Source organism: Herpailurus yagouaroundi, unplaced genomic scaffold, assembly GCF_014898765.1.
Source record: "Herpailurus yagouaroundi ecotype Mexico unplaced genomic scaffold, PumYag 29, whole genome shotgun sequence".
NCBI classification, from domain to species: Eukaryota; Metazoa; Chordata; class Mammalia; order Carnivora; family Felidae; genus Herpailurus; species Herpailurus yagouaroundi.
Genome location: NW_024412377.1, coordinates 117104999 through 117122826, shown reverse-complemented (window position 1 = coordinate 117122826; position 17828 = coordinate 117104999). Strand labels below are relative to the sequence as shown.

At 40.7% G+C, this 17828-nt stretch overlaps 1 protein-coding gene across 4 annotated transcripts in view; it reads right to left on the bottom strand.

Moving 5' to 3' along the window:
• Positions 1–2459, bottom strand: part of JAKMIP2 (janus kinase and microtubule interacting protein 2) — a 181474-nt gene extending 179015 nt beyond the window's left edge. For 3 of the 4 annotated variants that reach the window (XM_040453446.1, XM_040453437.1, XM_040453453.1), the window contains exon 1: positions 2191–2458. The gene's annotated coding sequence lies outside the window, so the exon portion shown is untranslated. Of the gene's footprint in view, positions 1–2190 lie in introns of all 4 variants that reach the window. The other variant, XM_040453461.1, reaches the window with a different exon arrangement.
• Between the last annotated feature and the right edge of the window lie 15369 nt (positions 2460–17828).

Below are 17828 nucleotides of genomic sequence, written 5' to 3'. Positions count from 1 at the left end.
TACCACACAGGTGAAACGTACTACTACTGATAATCTGTTCTGTGTCCACGGCCTACAGTGATTGGCCTCTGCCCTAACTATACCAACTTCTCCTATAAAACCACAACCCAATGAAAACTCAACACAAAGGAAATAAAACAAAGCCCCATTGCATGAAACAGGGTCAACCAAAACATGTCTTAATTTCTTAAGCTTACTGTTCATATATCTGAAATTTTAATTTTTGGAAGTCGAAAGTTATTAAAAGATGTAGGATGCAGTGTGTTATAAATATTTGATATGACATGTAAGACCAGTACCTCTTTCCTTGCTCTACTTTATTTAGCTGTTATAATTAGGCACACGATAGCATGACTTTAGAGTTGTGAATCTACATAATATATGACATGCTGTGAGCATATTAAATCCATTCTTCCACTAAATCTTCCTATACATAAACCAACTAGAATATTTATTCTCTGAGAAATTAAACTATAAACTTGATTCAAACACATGTAAAAATTTTAACTGAGGGGGCAGTGTGTAAAATAAAATGCAAGATTAAGACAAAAAATAATGTTACTTTACATTGCAAAAAAATGTTTGCACTGACAGTGATATTGTTTGAGAAGAGATGGATGGATAAAACTAGTCCATATGATGACTGTAATACACTTTTACCTGCAAGGATTTTTCTGGCTTTAATTCAATGAGATCCATTATCCCGGGTAGTAATGGAGCCCTGTACCCTACTCATTTCAGGCATCTTCAGTCTCCTGAGCTGCCTTAAAGCCTTGACATAATAAAGGTCAAACAGATCCCAGTAAGCATTTGTAAACTACAACAGCCCCCCATTTCGGGCTACAAGCCACACATTCTCATGCTAAGCTTTGCTCACTCTCTTGTTTCATTTCATTGTATAAGCAGGCTAATTTGGAAACGGCTAAGATACTTGGGAACACCTATATTTTCAAAACAATCCCACTTTCCTACTTAACCACCTAAATAAATAGACCCATAATACAACATTTGAGAGAACTATAAAATGGTGCCTGGATACTGAAGGAATGAAGACCAAATAGCAAGCAGCCTTATCAAATAAAAATGAATGCATTTCACCTTCCAGCTTGTCTGTGCTTCCCTGGGACACAAGGCATAAACATGAAGGGGATGGAGTGGAATTTTGAGAAAACTGATTTGTTTCAATATTCACTTGGCAAGATGCTGGACACAAAATAATACCACAAGCCACCTCCCTTTCCCATCATTGTAAATTCAGGGCTCTCAAGTCACCTCCCACAAACCCAATTAAAAATAAAGAAAAGAGGCAGGCTGTGAATTCGTATCTAGTGCTAAGATACAGAATTAAATGATAGGCATCTGTCCTAATTGGTCACAATGAAACTAAGGGACAATAACAAGAATAAATCTCACATTAATCCAAATGAAGCCACTGAATAATAATACAAACCAGAAGCATAGTTTCAAAAATGTGCAATTACTTCCAAGCATGCAAGGACATTTATAACCCATAAATATGATTGCAAAGCACAGTATGCATATAAATGTTTCCTAAATGCACTAGAAACATGTGTATATAAGATATGTATATCCATAGGATACACATTTGTATGTTCACAATCACATCTATCTACTAAAAATCAAACTCTCTCCAGCAAATCGCTTCTCAACAAGAGTGCATTAGAATATGAAATGGAATGATAAATTCCGGGGCCACCTTTTCTTAGCGATGAAGGAAATAAGCAAAATCACCTTATAATTAGGCCGGGAAGCTCAGGAGGCACCAAATGGGTTTTTGAGGAAGGCCCAACCCTGTATGTGAGAGCTGCAAATTAAATGAGTCCTTTCAATAACACCCATTTCTTGTTAGGTCTTTTTCCACCCCTGATTCTGCTCCTAAGCTTGGAAGGAAAGGGACCAAGTGGCTCAGTCTGCATTCTGAGCCGGTTCAAGATAAAATCAGACCTTTTTTCTTTTCTTTCTTTTTTTTTTTTTTTTTAAATACACAGCGGATGCTTTCTTACTTCTCTCTTCCTGGCAACCTTCCTCTCCCTCCATCCCCATCTCTGTCTCCACATCTTCCTCTCCTACTCTGAGGGAGTCATTGTTCAAGTGCTGGCCGCAAATGTACACACAGGTCCTTTAACAGGCAGCTACACCAAGAAGATAGCCCCACAGTCTCCTGCTTACCATGCTGAGACCCGGAGAAGCTGTTGAAAGGAGGGAGAGATGCAAACTGAATCCATTTTCCTTGTGACCGAGTCGGATGCAGCCTCCGAACCCAACATCAGCAGCTGCCGGTGGGATTTTTTTCCCTCGCTCTCTGGTTGGCGACGGGGCGAAGAGGAACCACCCTTCCAGCCTCACTAGAGCATCAGCAGTCGAGGCGACAGGAGCAGCGGCATCACCACTTGGCCTCCTCCCTCTCGGAGGATGGGGTGAGCTCAGAAGCAGCCAGGAACTTGCAGCAGACACCTCCTCTGGCTCCTCCTCTCCTGCCCCCTCCCCCAAGGCCCCACCCCTGCTGCGGTAGAGGCTGCCTGTCCTGGCAGCTGCTGGTTGTCATGGCAACGACCAATGGTGAGCCACCAGACTAAGGGGGAGGGGAGATGGGTGAAATGAGCTGCAGGGCTGGAGGGGAGTGAATTTGTGCTGCTGCCCTCTGGGATGCTCTGGGTCTCTCCTACCCTGGACTCTGGGTCTTTAAAAATGGGGCAAGGGTGCAGAGGCAAAAGAGGAGAATAATTTGAATGTAATCGAAATCAAGGCTGAAACATACAAAATAGCTTAGCTATTTTTTGCACTTTCTAAGGTTTTCCAACAGAATGTATTAAAATTTGCCATCAGAAAAAAACATAACAAATGAAGAAAATCATATCGTGTAATCAGAGATTATAATTACTCCAAATATGTTTGTCCTTGATAGTATCTTTTACCCAATGTCACTCAAGGTTGTTAAAAAGCAAAGTAAGCGGCTGGACTTTGCAATAAAATAAAAGTCTGATTCCTTAGCACTACTCTCTGCTTGTTCTTCTCAAGTGAGTCACTTGGTCTCACTGTTTTTCCAGTTCTCTCTCTGAATAGGATTTGGAGGTATTTGGCACTCCCCTGTGGAAAAGAAAGTTGAAACAGAGGGAACAGAAATTTCTTGAGTAATCGTGGTTCTCGGTAACACCAACCAGTTGGTGGATAGTTCCAGGCCTTTATAATGTCAAACTCCTGGAGTGTTAAATTTCCTGCAGGAAATTGTATGCCATTTTCACGGATGCCACTTTCATAGATGCCCTTTTGGAGTTCCCAAGCCAGCTGGTAGTCAGGGTGGTAGGTAGAAAAAGGAAGTGAAATCAGCAGTGTTCCGAGTTCTTGGTGAGTTCTGTTTCTAACTATAAATTACAGATGATGTTAGTATCTATCTCATGCAGTCATGGTAAAGATTAATGAAATAATGCATTAAAAGCACTTGGCATGTAGTAAACATACAAACAAATGCTTACTAGTAGTAGTTAGTAGTAGTACATCGTAGCTGCCTCTTAATCCAAGGGATCAAGGAATAGCATGGCAAGTTCAGAGAAGGCAAAAAATTGAGAGAAAACAATACATGATAAATGTGATGGTGATGATGATAGCAAAGACAGAGAGATCCTGAGAGATTAAAGGTTCTGTAAAATGTGACAACTGAGGATATTCTAAGTCTTTTTTTTTAAGTTTATTTATTTTGAGAGAGACAAAGCATGAGTCAGGGAGAGAGAGGGAGAGACAGAATCCCAAGCAGGCTCTGCACTGTCAGCACAGAGCCCTACTCAGTGAGATCATGACCTGAGCCAAAGTTAGATGCTCAACTCACAAAGCCACCCAGGTACACCCTAGCAACACTGACTTGAAGATAGTTCAGTGGTCAAGGAAAGGGGTGCACTCATCCTTAGCACTTGGCATCGCCTCTTGGTTCTCTGCAAGGAGAAGCCTGCATCCTGCTCTGTGCACCTCGTGGCCCCTGCCTCGCCCATTAGCCCCTGAACAGTCATGCAGTCTGCACATAATTCTACATCAGCGTCATGTAAATGTAGTCGCGTAACAGAAGGGAATGGGTTGTAATGGTCTTGCTTCTTTTTGTATTCTTCTCTGCATTTCACCTTCTGCTGTCTCCACAGAGGTACTCATGTAAGTAAGCAGGAAATAAGGGTTGTAGAATCTCAGGCGTGATGGGTGACAGAACCCTCCCCTCTGGCCTTGTGAGGAAGCATTTCATCTTTCACGCCAAAAGTTGACTTGATTGGGGAGAGTGAGTCCAATTTTTCTCCCTCCTCCCATCAACACAGGCAGAATCAATGGGGGAAGAAAAAAGTGTTTGGTGCTCCCTGTGTGAATAATTTAATCATTCAAATGCTCTTGCACTTTTTGCCACATCCATGCAGCATTATTATCATTATTTAATAATAGGTTTTTTTTTAATATTTAATTGTTTACCATTTATTTTTATCTACTTTAATTATTTGTTACTTATTTTAAAATGAAATTTGTCTCTGGCTTCAGGAGAATATAAATAAAAATAAGCATGGTACAGAGAGTGTCCTCAGAGAAAGGAACCTGAATCAAAATAATATATTTTGGGAGGCTAACACAGAGACTTCAACTTTATTTGTAATCATTTTAAGTGTTTAAAATTTCACTCCTTCTCTCCATTGCCATCTCCTTTCTTAGGATACTCTGTTTTTCCATGGTATTTGTCATCTTCTAACATAGTATATTATTTATTTGTCCTTCTACATTTTTTGGTATCTGTTTCTCCCCACTAGAATGGAAGCTATAATGGGGCAGGGATTTTTTATTTGCTTGTCTTTTTATTTGTGAACAGTCCCTGACCTATATTAGGTGTTCAATAAATGTTTGTTGAACAAATAAACCAGTAAATAAATAAAATATCAACAACTTCTGCACTAAATCATGGCTATAGAAGTTATTGTTATAACATTATTTCTCCAGTTATATATTTTTGATATTTCTCAAATTAAAAACCAAGATAATTACACAAAATATCTTATCATAATGCATATTAGCATAATGTCTATCCGAAGCATATTTTAAATATACATAGCTATGAATATGGAACCGTTTGCTCATGCATATTCAAAGTCACCTAGCACATCGCCAGTAGTATGCATGGCATTCTTTGAGAAATACTGATTTTGTTCTAAGAATGTCTTCTCCAGGAGTACCAACAGTGAGCAGACTGTCTACCTCTTCTGGGACCTTTCCAATTTTGACTTCTGGATTCTATGAGATATCTGAAAAAAGCATAGGGTGTGGGTCTTGGCTCCAAAAGCGGCATTAAATTTTCAGGAGAAACCACAGCATAATGGGAGGAAGCTGCAAAGTGTAGGCTTTGAAGACCGACTTTTTGGATTGAATTCATGTTTCACCATTTGTTTTCTGAGTGACCTTGGGCAAGATGCTTCATTTCTGTGTGCCTCAGTTTCTTCATTGTAGGACATGAGAGCAGTATCTACTTCTGTGTGTTGTTTTGAAGATCAAAGTTATTACTGCAAAAAGCTAGTAAGTATCTGGCATGTAATAAATAACATAATATTTAGCTCATATCATTATAAATATCATTTTAAGTAACTATGGTTATGCATAGCATATTTTTCAAGATGTTTCCAAAATACTCAGATCACTCAGAGTTATTCTAAAAACTTTGTTATGGCTGCACACTGGTTTTCAGCAGACCATGAGGAATTCTGGAGATGTTTATCTCAGAGATAGGCCAATGTCTTCATTTCCCCCAAAAAGGGGAAAAAGGGAAAAGGCACAGTAGGAAGTGACTGTTTATTCTTGGTCTACTCTGTAAGAGGTTATTAACATATTATGTATTTACAGACAACATTAAACATAAGCAGTCAGGATCTTTCTGAGTTCATTAAGGATAACATTCTGACCTCACTGCATATCCCTTATTAATACTATCAGTAATGGGCTGGCTCGGTAGGTAGAGCATGTGACTCTTGATCTCGAGGTTATAAGTTCCAGCCCCACATTGGGTGTAGAGATTACTTAAAAGAAAACAAAATCTTTAAAAAAAATACTACCAGTAAGCAAATATATTAAAAGAACCCTCCTGTGAACTCCATACGCCTATGGCCAACCATCTTGTGAATGCCTTCCTGCATAGCAGGTGGACACACTGGCCTTTGCTCACCCTGTTCCACTAGCAGTGTCTTCCTTCCTCTAACTCTTCAACCTTCATAATGTATCCATCACCTCCTTTGGGGAGTCTTCAATGATACCAAGATTAGCATTAGAAGTGAGGTTCCCTGGTGCAGCCACTCTGGAAAATAGTATGGAGGTTCCTCAAAAAATTTCTAAAAAACTACCCTACGACCCAGCAATCGCACTACAAGGCATTTATCCAAGGGATACAGGTATGCTGTTTCAAAGGGGCATATGCACCCCAATGTTTATAGCAGCACTATAAACAATAGCCAAGGTATGGAAAGAGTCCATATATCCATCGATGGATGAATGGATAAAGAAGAGGTGAGTATTACTCGGCAATGGAGTATTACTCGGCAATCAAAAAGAATTAAATCTTGCCATTTGCAACTACGTGGATGGAGCTAGAGGGTATTATGCTAAGCAAAATTAGTCAGAGAAAGACAAATACATGAGGACTTTAAGACACATAACAGATGAACACAAGGGAAGGGAAGCAAAAATAATATACAAATAGGGAGGGGGACAAAATATGAGAGACTCTTAAATGTGGAGAACAGAGGGTTACTAGAGGAGTTGTGGGAGTGGGGATGGGCTAAATGGGTAAGGTACATTAAGGAATCTACTTCTGAAATCATTGTTGCACTATATGCTAACTAACTTGGATGTAAATTTAAAAATTAAATTAAATTTTTAAAAAGTGAGGTTCCTGTGGTTCCCTGTCATGTCTTTACTGCTGGCAAGTAGTTTCTTTGTCTTTCTTCCCTATTTGATTGTAAGCACTCTGAAGTTAGGGATATACTGTTCATTCATTAATGTATTGCTACATTAATATAGCAAATATCTATTGCTAGCTGTTCCTGTGTGCTGTTCAAAAACTAGGGATATAGCTGTGAATAAGGCAACATGAACAGTCTCTTCATGGCGTTTATAGTCTAAAAGGAAAGAGAAACTACAAAATCAAATATAATTAAATTATAGGGAGGGCTACAATAGAGAACCATCTGAAGCTCTGATAGCTCATAAAGAGAGGATATAATTTAATTTAGGAGCCCAAGGAAGGTATCACTGGAGGGATAATGGGGTAGGGTAGGGGCAGGTGGTTTCAGACAAAGGGAAGGAAATGTACACAGGTGCTGAGATGTGCAAGAACATGCGTGTTACTCACTTTTTACTCAGTCCTGGCTTCCCGCACAGTACCTGTGCACATTAATGTTTGCTGAAAGCATCTACCTCCTTCCCCAACACCACTCACACACATAAGCACACAACTTCTTTCCTCCGTGTTTTTTTTTTTTAATTTATTTGAAGATTTAGAGTCTGTCAATAGCTAAGGAGCCGACAGGCTGCATGGGATGAGAAAGAACGAAGGGAGGCCAAAAGGTTAACTGTTCTTACAGTAGAAAAAGAGGTGTCATGCTAACAGTGGTCACTGCTCCATTACAGATTTATTAAGTAAGATTTACATGGTAACACAAACCTTTGCTCTGATATTGAAACGTGAAACAGTTTTTCCCTTTCAGGTCCTGGGCAGCTGTATATTACCCCATGGCCGACAGCACATGGGCTTAGGTTATCAGCAAATGAGGGACACCAAAGAAAAAAGTTCCATTTCAGTGAACTTTTACAGAATTTTGCAATCAGAAAATCTATAAGTCAGTGTGTTTGATTTCAGAATATATGCAAGTTCTATTTTAATTTTAGTACAGTTTTTGCTTTTAGTTGTCTATTGGAGGCACCATAATTTTCGTAATTCTTACGGTGCTTAGTAACTCAAAACATCTTACTACATACAGCTCTAGGCGTAGAGAACATGAGCCACCTAACACAATAAGCACATGCATCCCAGAGTGAACGTCATGATGGAGCTTAGAGTCTAATGGGTGGGGCAGCCAAAGAATGAGAAAACAAACCACAAAAATAATAGCAAATTTTCACAAGTGCTATGAAGCAATGAACCACTGAGAGGAAGATAGGAATGGGGGTGGGGAAAGTGGGAATGACTCACTATGGAGGCGGCATTTAAACTGAGAAGTGAGGTATGGGTTATGGCAGTCATGTGGGAGCTGAGAAAAGAGAGGTTCACATGGAAGGATGAGCTCCGAGGAGAAAGAAAGCCAGGAATAAGAAATACTGCTGAAGGTCAGTATAGCTGGAAATGGTGAGCATGGCAGAAAGTAGCAAGAGAAGTTGGGAAGGTGGACAGGAACCAAATTACACAGCACCGTGTAGTAAAGGTAGTGAAGACCATTGAAGAGTTTAAATTTGGTTTAAAGCATTGTAGGGAAGGACCTCATAGTGGGCAAAAGTGGATGCCATTAGGGTGCTACAGACATCTAGGCTGCAGGTGATATTGGTTACATGAGGATGGTAGCAGTGGATATGAGAAGATTGGACTATTTTGAAAGAATACATTTTAAGGTGACACTGAGGACTTGCTGGTGGACTCACTTTTTACTTAATGGTGATACCCAGCACAGTATCTGGGGCTGAGGGACAGAGAGGTACCACAACCACTGCTGAGTAGACAGCCAACTCTTCCATTTCAAATGTCACACTGGCAAGGTTTAGTTTTTACCTTCTGTAGGAAGGAAAGGCCTCAGGGCTCTGACTCTGGCAAAGTGTGGGGAAACGTGAAGGGGTTTCAAAGTGCCCCATTTTCAGGGGCCTTTCCTCCCTCCCTCCCCAGGCCTAGTTCCCTGGAGAATTAGGCATTCACAACTGACTGGCACGATGGGCAAGTCACCAATGAGCTCACGGTGATGGAAGCAACTTGGCTGACAAATGTAAATGAGGCCTGTAAGAATACCATGATTTGGATTCAGAAAATCCCAAGTCTGGACAAGTGGATTGCCATCAAGAAATGGCCTTCCTTGGTGGCTTAACCAGCTAAAGCATCTGACTCTTTATTTCCGCTGGGGTCACAATCCCAGGGTTGTGAGTTTGAGCCCCGTGTCGGGCTCTTCACTGAGCGTGGAGCCTGCTTAAGATTCTCTCTCTCTCTCTCTCTCTCTCTCTCTCTCTCTCTCTCTTTCTCTCTCTCTCTCTCGCTCTGTCTCTCTCTCTCCACCACCCCCCATGCTCCCCCACTTGAGCGTGCTCTCTCTCTCTTTCTAAATAAAAAAAGAAAAGAGAAGAAATGAAAAGAAATGGCTTTCCTCTGCTCTGAGCCTAAATATCTAAACCATATTCTCTCCCACATCTACTTTGGCTTCTTCCTAGGTTACAACCCCAAGTCCCTCTAACTGTGAGACCCTGTAACCATATCTTCTCTAGGCCTCAATGTCCTCATCTATGAAGCCAGGGTAGAAATTGCCTTTGCCTACTAAATGGACATCTAGATGAATTCTGTTTAACCTTAGTACACTCCTGGCATGTAGACAGGTCTCAGTGACTTCCAGCTGTTCTGTTATAGTATGCGCACTCCCACATATGAACCTTTCCTATGAAAACCTACAGACCCAATTTCCTTACAGATTCTAAATTTAAAAAAACAAATGTCCCCCCCCCACCTCAAATGCCCCAAATTATTTTTTAGATACCTCAAACGACTGAGTGCTTATTTTCCTCTGATAGGTATCCCAGGTGCAGAGGGACTGAAAGGAGAAAAGGGCTGTTTACAAGCGGAGCTTATAGACTGCACGGTCTGTCTCATATTTATGAGCCAACTTTCTTTAAATATTTACATCCTGTATTTACATTTTATTACTATTCGATTTGTTTCCTACAGTTGATCTGAAGTGTGAAATTGGGAGCCTGGAGCTTGCTAACACTTCCATGTTAGAAAAATGCACAGTGAAGGAATTTGAGTTCTGTGGCTTCCCCCCACTCCCACACCAAGGACAAAAAAACCTTGTGAGGAGATCTTCGAGATGTCTGTGTCTGCCCAATGCTTCCTGAGGCACTCTTGCTTAACATGCCCCTACCTCCAGCCATGGGTACAAGCTAAGGGGCCTTTCAAGCTGAGGAGCCAGAGACTCCCATTGTGGACAAAATGGGTTTGATTCTGAGTGGGGATGATGCAGGGAAGACAAAGTCACACCCAGAATTGGGGAGCTCAATTTCAGCAAAGCAATTTTCTTCCTTTTAACTCTTTTAAGCCTCTTTTCTTTTATCTTAATTCTGAATTCCTTCACTTTTCTCAGCATCCTTTTCTCCTTATAATAAATTTCTCAGTCCTTAACAAAACCCCAAACCATCTCTCAAATAAATCTAAAACGCTGAACTCTTGTTGAAGTATAAATTTCAATATGATAAAATTGGGACCCTCAGGCAAATGCAGAATGTACACATCAATGATTTTAATTAACTAATTAATCAGAGGGCCTGTAAGATGTGAAAACTGGCCCAAAGAGCATTGGAAAAGGTAGATACTTATAGGTGAAATACAAAAGAGAGGACAAGAGAGGTTACACAGTCTTATTTGAACTTCAAGCCTTGAGATATAAATTTATGCACAGGATTAATCTTTATGACCCTGAATAAACTATGCTTCTGGGGGATCTTTTGTAGGTCATACTAGCCAGCCCTTGTACCACCTGAATCAACAGATGAAATGAATATTAATCTTTTCTGTTGTTCCTGGGAGAGACCTCACACAGGATGTTCAGGGCACAGTGGTCTGATACTGAAGTCAAAGAAATGGAATTTCATACCCTTTCCCCTAACCCTTCTTGGTCTTGTCAGATTATTTCTTAACCTATCGACTGGATCCCAACATGCCAAGGACAACAAAACCTCTTAAGGAAATCTTCGAGATGTCTTGTGTCTGCTCACTGCTTCCTCCTGGCAAAGTTAAATTTGGGGGTTCTCATTTCATACAATGTCTTCATCTCTCACATATTCCTCCCATTTTACAACTATATTTATGGCAGAGAGATAAGTAACTAAAAGTACAGGATAAAAAAAGGAGAATGGATGAAAGCAATGTTTGCAGGTGGAACGTGGCACTGGGCCTTACATCAGTCTGGATGCAGTCACACTGGGGGACAGTGTGGGGTGGGGGAGGTGTCAGCTCTTCCGTGTTCTGCGTGGAAACTGAAAGATCCATCCTACTCAACACTTCCACACACTGGGGCCCAAGCAGTCTTGCTGTGCCAACTCTTCTAAAAAGAAGGCAGGGAGAATTGTTCTATCCTCACTAAAAGAGCTTTACATGGAGAGAAAACAGCTTTCTCCTTCCCTAAAAAGGGCATAAGGTAGAGGCGTGAGTGAATTCCCCTCTCTTTGAAAGGGACTGCTAAGCCTGTCTGCCTGACAAGGATCGAGGGCATTGGCAGGGAGGGTGAACTGGTCCACCATTGCACCACAGAGGAGATGAGGACTTGTGCAGAGAGCGGTGGGGAACACAGAGGACCACATGTTACAAGCATCCAGAAGCAGCACGGTCTGTATGTTTAGTGACACCGATGAAAGACCTGGTTGTGAGAAACAAAGACCAGAGCTGCAGCACTGATTCTTGAGCTCAGATAATAATCCTCTCGGAGACTTACAGAGAAATATTGAAAGAGCAGATGTGGAGGGCTTAGGCAGTATATTTGGCGGGAATGCCTTTCAGTGTGAGTAGGTCAGGGCTTATTCATTCACCCAGGCAACTCAGAGTTCAGGATATCTTGATTATACAACATGTAGGTATTTTAAGGTTTCATCTCCAATCCCTCCTATCTTCCTTGCAGTCAGATAAAATGAGACTGAGCTACAGACATGCAGAGCAGAAACCATGTACATGCCCATCATTTGTCTGATTTTTTATGTGTCCTTGCCTCCACATGTGTCCCTGTTCATTAGGACAGGGGTAGAAAAATATAGACTCTTACTCATAGAAGTTGCTCATGCCCAAACCATCTATTCATTTCACTGTTTGTCTTTATAAAAAAAGAACTTTTGGGGTGCCTGGGTGGCTCAGTCGGTTGAGCATCCAACTTTGGCTCAGGTCATGATCTCACAGTTTGTGAGTTCAAGCCCCGTGTCAGGCTCTGTGCTGACAGCTCAGAGCCTGGAGCCTGCTTCAGATTCTGTGTCCCCCTCTCTCTCTGCCCCACCCCTGCTTGTGCTCTCTCTCTTTCAAAAATGAATAAACATAAAAAATTTTTAATTAAAAAAAAGAATTTCTTGAGGGCACAGGAAGAAGAGAATTTATGCTTTGTGAGTTTCCCTTGATTTGTCGATTGTTGTCCGGTGGAGACCTTCACAGCCCAGAGTCACAATGAGAAATCAAGCCTAGAAAAAGGACTTCATGCCTCTCCTTGTGTTCAATTTAACTGTAAATTCTGTGGACCTCACTTCTCTAGTGACCCTTCAAATGGAAGCTCCTCTTAGAAAGCCTAACACAATGTGTCCACAGTTCCCTACAAAGTAATGATAGCTGCTTCTGGGCAATGCAGACAGTCAATGGATTTTACACCTCAGAGGTCCCTTTGGGGGTCACTTACATCACCCCAACTCAAAAGCAGACTTAGATTTTACATTAATATTATGAATAATGGGGCCAAACCCTTTTCCTGAGTTTTGAGTGCTTTCAATATGAAAGCAGAGTACCCGTGGTAGAATTCAAGACTGTACTATTGTTAGACCATCCTCATATCTTGTGAAAGGGCTTATGTGTAAGAATGCCATGAAAAGTGAATTTAACATTCCCTTTCAGGCTACTGTACTGGCCGGAATGAGGCTTTGAAAGTCATTATATAAAGAGAAAATTAACACTGAGTGAGAAAAAATGTCCTTTCTGTATCTCCAAACAGCTCAATGTTCCAACCCTTCTTTATTTTATCTATAGTCACTGAGTAACTGAAGACCCAGACAGGAGGAACAGATCACATTGCTTCAGTATTATTTTGCCTAGATTCCCAGTAAGCTGTAATCTGCTGTAAATACAAGAGCAAAAGGAGATGTGGCATACTGAGCTTCAGGGAAATTCCTTGGTAACTCTTACGATCTGTCTAGCCTTCATAATTGAGAGTAGATCTTTATTCTTTCTTTTGACACAGTGGAATGGCTAATGACTATGTAGTTTTAATACCTAATTACTGGGATTAGAACACCCACTGTGAATCAGAAGGGATGAGGCTCCTAATATTTTCTCCACTTTTCCTACCGTTTTTATTTTGGCCCTACGACATAATAGTATGAGGATGTCAAAAAGGAAGAGCAAAATGTTTTATGTCATGAAATGTCCTAATTTTGCAGAATTTTCTGGAAAATGACCCAGGTCTGACTTTATGTAAATATCTGTATGGATATATTATAGACCAAGTATAGGTTTGTTTCATATATCTTCCCTGAAAGGGAAGCCTTCATGTCCCAGACCTCAGTATGGCATATCACACCAGAAAGAATATTTTATGCCTAGTCTACATTAGACTAAGTCAAAGGCCTGGCCATTTATAGGTCATGATGACAATCATTTCTATTTCTTGAACTAAAGGTTGGAATGAGTATTAAATTTAGTTTCTGAGCCTTAGTTCCTCAGATCAACCTGGGTAAGTCTCTATAATCAGGATTTTAGAAGCAAATGGTATGAGACCAAGAATAAAAAGCTTCATACTTTGGCTACAAATATCTCCTGGGCTCCCCAAATTTCTTTAATCTAAGTTTCAGTTGATATATCACCAAACAGGAGTGACTAGGTGGCTCAGTCATTTAAGCATCTAACTCTTGATTTTGGCTCAGGTCATGATCTCACAGTTCGTGAGACTGAGCCCAGGTTGGGCTCAAGCTCAGAGTGAAGCCTGCTTGGGATTCTCTCTCTCTCCCTCTCTCTCTCAAAATAAATAAATGAGCATTAAATATATCATATGATATATATGAATATATATATGAACATATCTATATATAATCTAATAATTGTTTGCTTCATTCAGTGTCCTCAATCCTTTTCCATTCCTTCTTCCATTCTGCACCTTATTCTTAGGTCAGAAAGATTCATGTATAAAATGGAGGATGAGAAGATGAATGGTTGAGATTCCAAGTACAATTCCAAGCACAATTCCAAGTACATGATATGGCAATTTCTTAGTCCAGAGCTTGGAGACCAAACTTCAAGAGGAGCCCTGATATTGTTTCTCTCCTTTTCTTTCAAGACACATCTCTGAGTGATGAGTCACCAACATTCCTAGTGTCCTCATAGTGAGGGTATTTTCCCTCCACCTTCACCTCTCAATAGAGAGTAGAGAATAGGGACTCCAAGACTGTTATCAAGATCCATGCAAAATCCTCAGTCTTTGTAGTTGTGCATGGAAGCTGCAGTTGGAAACCAGAACTGGACCTTTCCCTCCCCAGTGAAAAACCTTCTTCAGTGAAACACATCTTGCTTCACTCTTCCTCCAGTCTTGGCTTGATTAGAAATTCATCAGTAGAACACTGAATTTCATCCTTTCCAGGACTATCTCCAGAACTTGTTCAGTCTAACCAGAAAGACCAGAATCTTTTCACTCAAGCTTTCTGGCAAGACCTCATATGAACTATGGGGCAGCTGTGGATCTATCCTGTGTCCTGGTTTTCACACATACACTCTGTGAGCAAATCTGCCATGGCAGAATCAAGTGGAACAGAACTTGATGCTAACTCTTTTATCCTATTTTTCCTTTAATTTTTAAAAAATGTTTATTTATTTTTTAGAGAAAGACAGAGTGTGAACGGGGGAGGGGCAGAGAGAGAGGGAGACAGACTCTGACAGGCTCCAGCGTCTGAGCTGTCAGCACAGAGCCCAATGCAGGGCTCAAACCCTTGAACCAAGAGATCATTGTCTAAACTGAAGTCGGACACTTAACCAACTGAGCAACCCAGGTGCCCCAATCTCCTTTTAGATGTTCTGTACTATGGCCAAGATTCTTAGCACTTAGCCCTGACGGCAGGCAAAGAGGAGTAATGCTTTATGTCATTTACTCATCTCCCCAATATTCCTTTCTACTCTTGTCTTTGTTTTACTGTGTAGCCGTTAAAGCCAAAATGGAGGATATTTTTTTTCCACTGAGGTGCTCCTAAGGACTCCAGAATTAGTGGGAGTCTTAATAATCCAATATCAGGAAAAACCTTCCAGACAGGGCTTCATGAACCTCCTGTGATTTGTGCTCTGATTTATGTTGGCCCTTCTTATGTCTCCCATATACAAGGAGGTAGGTAGACACAGATTACTGGGAAATACCTATCTTGTCTTGTACTGAAAGCTGGAAGCACAACTTGAGTCATAGATGGTCACACTGAGGGGAGTCCTTTGTAGACATCTGACCCCCATGTTTACAGGTTAGGACACAGCATACATGTTTTTTAAAGATTTTACTTTTAAGTAATCTCTGCACCCAATGTGGGGCTTGAACTCACAACCCCAAGATCAAGAGTCACACGCTCCACCGACTGACCCAGCCAGGTGCCCCCACAGTATATACACTTTTAAGTGGCATGGTGACCACTGCCACTTCCTAGATTTGTGTGAGTCTGGCCTTTATGACCAGAACAGACCATTAGAAACTGTCTTATAAAATCAAGTTATTATAGGGGCACCTGGGTGGCTCGGTTGGTTAAGCATCCAACTCCTGATCTCAGCTCAGGTCTTGATCTCAGGGTCATGAGTTCAAGCCCCACATTGTCATGGAGACTACTTAAAAACAATAAAATCAGATTATTACAAAAACAGCTTCTGTTGATGAAGTTGTGGTGAAATGGACGCTCTCATAGATTGCTTGTGTGAATACAAATTGGTAGTGAGATGAGGGGGGAGAGAGAGAGAGAAATACAGTAGCTCCATCCACTGAGAGGGCCTAGCAGCAAGGACACACCGGTATCCAGATCATGGTTTCTAAATATCATGCTTCATTAAAAGAAAAGAAGCCAGGTATCCTTGAGGAAGTGGCTGATTCTGGGGCTGGAGCAGTCAAGTACAAGATGAGCCTGGAACATCTTGCCACATCAGAAAGTAATGAAGTACTCAAAGAATCATGGGACACTTCAAAAGTCAAAGGAGACAATTTGAAAGGTCTGCCATTAGCAAAATATGGGAAAGTTAGAGCATAAACAAGAATAATGGCAGTAAGAAAATATTATTCATAGAAAAAAACTGCAATGCATGAGTCCACACTGTTATAAATAAATAAATAAAGTGGAATAAATGGGGAAAAGAGAAAGCTCTTTCTTACAGTAAAATGTCAACTAATGAATATGAAAGGAATGATCGATCCATCATTTGGCAAATCGTCATTTGGCAAACATCATAACAGTATGTTTAAGCATACCCAGTTCATGGACCCTAAAACTAATAAGTGGAAGTTTGATGAGGAAGAGCAAATTTACAGTCTCAAACTATCTCCCCACAAGGTCCCTATTAATCCCAGAAGGAAAAATTGTAACTTTGCAGTGAAGAAGGCTAAGATGATTCACATCTCTTTAATCAAGTGATTACAGTTAAAAGCCCCAAGAGGAGAACAAATAGAAATCATGTGCCTCTTTAACATGATGCACTGAAAAGTACACAGCATCACTTCTGAAGGTATTTCTGCCCAAATGCAATCTATCTAACCCACGAGGAAACAGCAGACAAACCCAAATTGAGAGACATTCTACATAACAACTGACTTGCCCTCTTCAAAAATGTCAAGGTAATAGACAAACTAATAGAACTGAGAAAACCTTCTAGATTAAAGGAGACCAGAGACATAATTATTAAATGCTGTGGAATCTTGGAATGAATCCTGGAGAACCAAAACAAAATAAAGCAATTTGCCATAAAGAACATTAATGGAATAAGTGGCAATATCTGAATGAGGTATATAGATTAGAGAGAATTATATTAATGCTAATTTCCTGATTTTGATCATTGAACTCTTGTTATGAAGAAAATGGTTTTTATTTTTAGGAAATATGCACAGAAGTATTTAGGGGAAAGAACATGATGTCTGGAACTTATCTCTGTAAGTTTTCTCTTTTTCCTCCCCCTCTTGCTCCTCTGATTCTTTCTATCCTTCTCTTCTCCCCTCCCCATTCTCCTCCTCCCAGTGATGCTGGAGTGATGCTCACAGGAACCTCAAGCACACAGGATGCAAATGAAAAAGAACAAATCCCCTTTTCCTCCTACAGTCTGCTAGTCTTCTTTCAGCACCTCCAATTGGCAGAGTTGGCTGTTTGGTCAAGAAGCAATGGGGTTTGCATTGTCCCAGCTCTAATATCACAAATCAAAGTACTGAAGGGTTAAGACAAGGTGTGACAGAGAGTGCTTCCTTGTCTCCTAACCCTTCAGAGCTCAGGGAGGGGTCTTCATGACTTACACTTCACTGTAAGAGACTCAGCCTTAGAGGGGTAGCTTCATGTTGCTTCTTCAGTAGATAGAACTCTGATCCACGAGTGCTTAAAATTCCTAGTGTGATTTCTTAACAGGGGCACTTCCATCCCATAGGAAGTGAGCTATATGTTCAATTGACTCTTGTGGCACAAAGTTGCTATAAAATTCTCAGCAAGTCTTTCACAGCACTAATGTTAGGACTTTATGTGAGAATCAAGTATTATAAGCCCCTTCTCCAGGGAAGACTGTTTAGAAATCATCTACCTCATTCCTCCAGATTTTATTAGATGTAAGATCCTTCCATTGCATATTGAGTGTCTCTCCCTCACAATAGCATAACCAGATCTCTCTA